This window comes from Drosophila suzukii, chromosome 3 (genome assembly GCF_043229965.1).
Source record: "Drosophila suzukii chromosome 3, CBGP_Dsuzu_IsoJpt1.0, whole genome shotgun sequence".
Classification (NCBI taxonomy): domain Eukaryota; kingdom Metazoa; phylum Arthropoda; class Insecta; order Diptera; family Drosophilidae; genus Drosophila; species Drosophila suzukii.
Window position 1 is genome coordinate 69,946,011 of NC_092082.1, and position 5,387 is coordinate 69,951,397.

The 5,387-nt window shown below is 41.3% G+C and overlaps 2 non-coding genes across 2 annotated transcripts; one reads left to right on the top strand and one right to left on the bottom strand.

Annotated features, from left to right (window-relative positions):
- The first annotated feature begins 3,736 nt into the window (after window positions 1-3,736).
- TRNAF-GAA (transfer RNA phenylalanine (anticodon GAA)) lies at window positions 3,737-3,809 on the top strand. The gene has a single exon. It is a non-coding gene; the product is annotated as a tRNA-Phe (tRNA).
- A 499-nt stretch (window positions 3,810-4,308) lies between these two features.
- Window positions 4,309-4,381, bottom strand: TRNAF-GAA (transfer RNA phenylalanine (anticodon GAA)). The gene has a single exon. It is a non-coding gene; the product is annotated as a tRNA-Phe (tRNA).
- Between the last annotated feature and the right edge of the window lie 1,006 nt (window positions 4,382-5,387).

A 5,387-nucleotide genomic window follows, 5' to 3' on the forward strand; every position in this document is an offset into this window, starting at 1 on the left:
CAGCTGACACCCAAAGAGTAATTACTGGCCTGTAAGAGAGTCTCAGTGTGATTATCGGCTTGTAAGAGAGTGATAGAGAGGAAAGAAAGAGAGGGCCATAGGCCAGGCGAAAGAGACGGCAACAGGAGAGAAGAGAATGCAATGCAACTGGCCTCAGAAATGCGGAAGTGTATGCTACTCATGCATCCGTCGTTCATGTAATGTGAGAAAGAGACGGGGCACATCGATAGGAGGGAGAGGGGCGATATTGAGAGATCAACTGGTTTGCGGCTGTTTGTGTTGGTGTGTTTGTCACTGTTTAGGCAAACATTGTTTATAACTTGTTTATATAAATATTGTTAATTTCGTGCGAGGCCTGCAAACCCAAACTGGCCCCCAACCGGCATCGCTCTCTTCCCTCTCTCTCTCTCTCGCTCTGTCTCTCTATTCCATATCTCTTTTTCCCCATGAAAATCACGGATTTATATAGAGAGCTATTGAAGTCGGCTTACGAATGTGCGAAAGAGAGGGAGGGAGAGGGAGAGGGAGCTCTGGGTGGGCGAGACAGGGAGCGCGAATCGTTAAAAGCGCAATTAATTGCTCAGCACAGCCAATATCAAATCAAAAGCGTTTTAATGAATTGCACAAATTTGTACAGATTGCCGCTGATTTGTCGCACATTGGAAAAGGGGAAGCGAGAAAAACTCAGTCGATGGGTCGAGGTTCAAATTAGAAATACATAAATGTCACAGTGATTCACAAGCGGAAAAAAGATATAGCCCCAGGAAATGGGTTAGGTTCCTGGAAAATCTGATTACCCATAATAAAACAATCTATCATGGCTAAAGAAAATTTCACATGAATCAATCTTAATGATTTAAATTTAGAAAAATAAATAAAAACATTTAATTTTTTTATAACAAAATAAATAAATACATTGAAATGAAATCCGAAAAAGCGGAAAAGCACTACAAGAAAAGTAATATTTCCTCAAGGTAAAAAAGAAAACAGCCTTATGAAGTGGGTTAGCTTCCTAGAAAATTGAACAATGTGAAAAAACGAACTTCACAATGTTAATAATCACTCACGGGGGGACTCACCTATTCCCATTTCTACATCATCGATTATCTAACATGGTTCAGAATCCCTATCATCGGAGAGCGCGCACTCACAACAAATTGGGTATATCATCATTTTATTTATAGCCATCAATTACCATTTATGCATTTCCAATTAGCCTGGTAGTAGGTGCTGGGCCAGCTCCACATAGAAAAAAAGTAAAACCCAGGGACTCCGCCCAGTTGGGCACAAATGCAACATTCACACGTGCAACAAAAGCGGCAGCAAGGCAAAAGCAAAAGCAAAAGCAACAAATGCTGCAACTATGAAAGCATTTTCCAATTCCGATGCATGACATTAGATGCTCTCCCATACACGAAGTTACATATGCATGAAAAGAATCCCAACTGGTAATGAAAATAAAGTGCACGTCGCATGCGGTAATAATAACAATAAAATAAAATAACAAATTACACGCAACACTGCTTTGGCCTGGGACTCTTAACTGGGGCCGACTTGGCCTGCACTGGAAAAAAAGGATTGTAAGTAAAACAGAAAAAAAATTATTAAGTGAAAGAATTGTAGCGATACATCATTATTCCCTTTGTTATCGAGGCGAAATCGGTTAAATTGTAATTCATCATCGATAACTTATCAACACATTTTAACGATAAGTCACTATTCCCTTTGTTATCGAGGCGAAATCGGTTAAATTTTAATTCATCATCGATAACTTATCAACAAATTCTAACAATAAATCCTTACTCCCTTTGTTATCGAGGCGAAATCGGTCAAATTGTAATTCATCATCGATAACTTATCTTATTTTAACGATAAATCATTATTAACCTTTTTATCGAGGCTTAATCGGTTAAATTGTAATTCATTATCGATAACTTATCAACAAATTATCAGCGAATTAGAACTAATGATTTTTTATCGACTTCACTTTCCAACTTAGATACCACCTTTCTTCGAGTGCCTTGCGACTTGAATTTGAGTTCGACTTGAGGTTTGGGACTTGGCCAGGCCAGCGATAATTACGGAGACACGGCAACAAAGGCAATCGAGCCGACTCACTGGAAACTTGGCAGCAGGAGAAGCCGCTGGTGCTGAGAATCGTGTGTCCCCATTTCGAAGAAAGAGCCAGGGATCGGGATCGGGATCGGGAAGGGTTAACCCAACCTGGGGCATAGAAAGCTGAGGCGGCTGTTGCCGTGGCCAAAAAAACAAAAGCCATGAGAGGTTACAGCCAAGGGCAGGGGATCCATCCACTCCCGTCGTCTCGATGAAGCTCCATCTTACAAATTGGCTAAGAGAGCGACCCGTCGCTCTTTGGGCCCGCTGCTCTTGGTTCTAAAGAGCCCGGGTGAAATGTGGCCAACACAGACGGCAAACAAAAACGCACACACAGGCATAAAGCCATGTAGCTTAGTTGTGCAGCTCAGACAATCTGGGTCACATTTTGCCATTGAACCGGTGACGTCAGAGCGGGGCAACGACCGCAAAGCACGACCAGCTACAGCAACAACAACAAGAACAACAGCGACTAGCTACAACAACTAAATGCCAACAACCACAAGAGATCCAAGCAGCCATTGGAAAGCGTGCAGGCAAACATTTTTACAACGACAACTTGGGGCTTGGGGCCCAGCTTCATTTCTGGTTTTCTCCGCTGGCTGATTTGTTGCCCAGCGAGCCAAGTTGTGTGTGTGTGTGTGCTGGTGTAAGTGTGTGAGTGTGTGTGCGACACCAGCCCAACACCCCCCTTCCCGCCCCATCCAGGTGCCACGCCTCCCCCGCCCACAATAGTTCATTAGATGCCATGTGCCATCGTGGCGGAACCAACATGATTTGGCTGCAGACGAAGGAGCAGCAGCACTGGGAAAACACATAAGATAGATATATTTAATAGAATTAAATATAATAACGAACAATAAAATATAATACAAGTAATACTTACAAAATATACAAGTTAGATTTATTTAATTGAACAAAATATATGAAAAGAAACAACAAAATCTTATAAGTATTACTTATTATCATAATAATTTTTATTATAATATCTTACTACTTCCGAAGGTAATTTATATGTTTCACGCATATAGTTTCAATTTCGTGTCTATTATATCATTTAAGAAACTAAATAATTTTGTACATATCATTATTTTATATTAAATAACCAGATGATGAAAAAATGTTAGATGTGTTAGGTTATTTCTTATTCACCCACTTAGCTTGGACTTATCAAAAGATTTATTAGTTGCCATAAAGATATACAGCTAACGAAAATACACTATCAAGTATAAAAAAAAATTTTTACAAAATGATTTGTTAATCCCCAACTATTGTTTCTTTTAGTGTAGCCACGGGAGACTTTCAACTAAATCCAAGAGCCGGCTTTTTGCATTTGAAATGCATTTGACTTTGATGGCTTCGGCGCAGGCGCTGTATTCAATCTTTGCCCCCGAGCCTCTTTTTCCGGGAGTTCTTTCTGCACGGCGGCCCCGGGCAAAAGGTTCTATTTTTAATATGCCCGCGATTAGATAAGCCCCACAGCAACAGCCGAACAACACGACAGCAACAGCAACAGCAGCAGCAGCAACACAAGGCAGTGGCAACAGCAACACGAGTCCGGGGAAAAGGGTCAGAACATAGCCAGCGGAACTACACGGAACTTGGCGCCCCCACCAGCACAGCCGAAATAGCTCAGTTGGGAGAGCGTTAGACTGAAGATCTAAAGGTCCCCGGTTCAATCCCGGGTTTCGGCAACACTTAATTTTTTTATTTTTTTTTCTTGAATAGCGAAAGATATTTGTATTCGAAGCAAATCGAAGTAGTATTTGCTTACAACAAATAATGGGCTTTAAAATTCAACTCGACTGTAAGATACCAGTCAGGAAAGGCTAATTTTCCTCAGACATGTTAAGTTATCAGCCATCGTTGGTTTATTTTAGTTAGCACTTGTATCTCGACTCCAGTTCTCTCAGAACTTATTAGTTTTAGCACAAATTTAATCAATTTTATCAACTTATCATCTGAAAATATCATCAATAATAACTTTTAGAACAAAAAATACATGTGTTATTATGTTTTTTTTAGTTTGAGGTGAATTTCTTGAAGTGAATGTAGTTTCCCAAACTTTTTGCCTTTGTTTTCTTAAAATTAAATATTTTTTTATTAAGAATATTGCTTACCTCTAAAAATTGAGAAAAGGAAGCCAATGCATTAAAATGTAATAATAAAAAAAAAACAAAAAAAGTTAAGTGTTGCCGAAACCCGGGATTGAACCGGGGACCTTTAGATCTTCAGTCTAACGCTCTCCCAACTGAGCTATTTCGGCGCTGTGACGGTGGAGGCCCCAAGTGCAAACTCGTCCGGCCTGATATATTCTATCCCATTTCCCCATCGGTCTGTTTTTTTCTGCTGTTGCTGTGGGGTCTATCTAATCGCGAGAATATGAAAATAAAAACACTTCTGGTCAAGATTATTATAATCAATAATCAAGAATGTATTATAATAATAATAACAACTACATTTCAATCGTTAAAAACTTAACAAATATTGTCAAAAAACTATAGACACATGCATTTAAGATCATTGAAATGCATTTAACTGCTCTTTAAATGCGGGATTTGGCCTTGTCCCATAGACCCTATAGGGTCATTCATGTCCAGTGGCATGTGGCTGTCAATCAAGCGGCGTTCGCAAAATTAAACTAAGCCGGCGCAGCCAATGCTGACCTGGCCGGCGGAACAATAGACAGCAAGATGGTCAGGATGGTCAGGATGGCCTGGATGAAAGGTGCGGATTAAGCTAGATAATGGGCACGACGACTCAATCAAACAGCAGGATAAACGGCCCAAGGCCGGTGAAAAGTGAAAAGAGGGAAATGCAAATCGCATTATTAACGCAGCCATTGACACATTGGACCTTGGCTAGAAACAGACGACCAAGGACCCGAGGACCATTGTCCAGTTGACTGATACGGTCCACTCCCGGATAAAGCAAAAGTGTGACGAATGCGCTGACAACAATTAAGAGTTTTGGAAAAGGTGGTCGCCAGGTAGGAACACCTTCAAGTGGACAACTGATTGAGGCTACCAGGGAGCTGCCGTGGGGGCGTGATGATGGATTCAGCCCGGCAGCTGCAAAGTACGGAGCAATATGCAAAGGATCTGGGCCGGAATTGAATCCAATCTCGTTCCGGCGGTGTCCAACAACAGCTGCCAAGTGGAGGACGCGTGCTAGGCGACCACAAAAGCCATTGACTCGTCCTGAAAGGGAATCGAATGGAGAGATTGCCCCGGCCTACGCCCAGAATATCGCATATCCGTTTGGCATAAAAA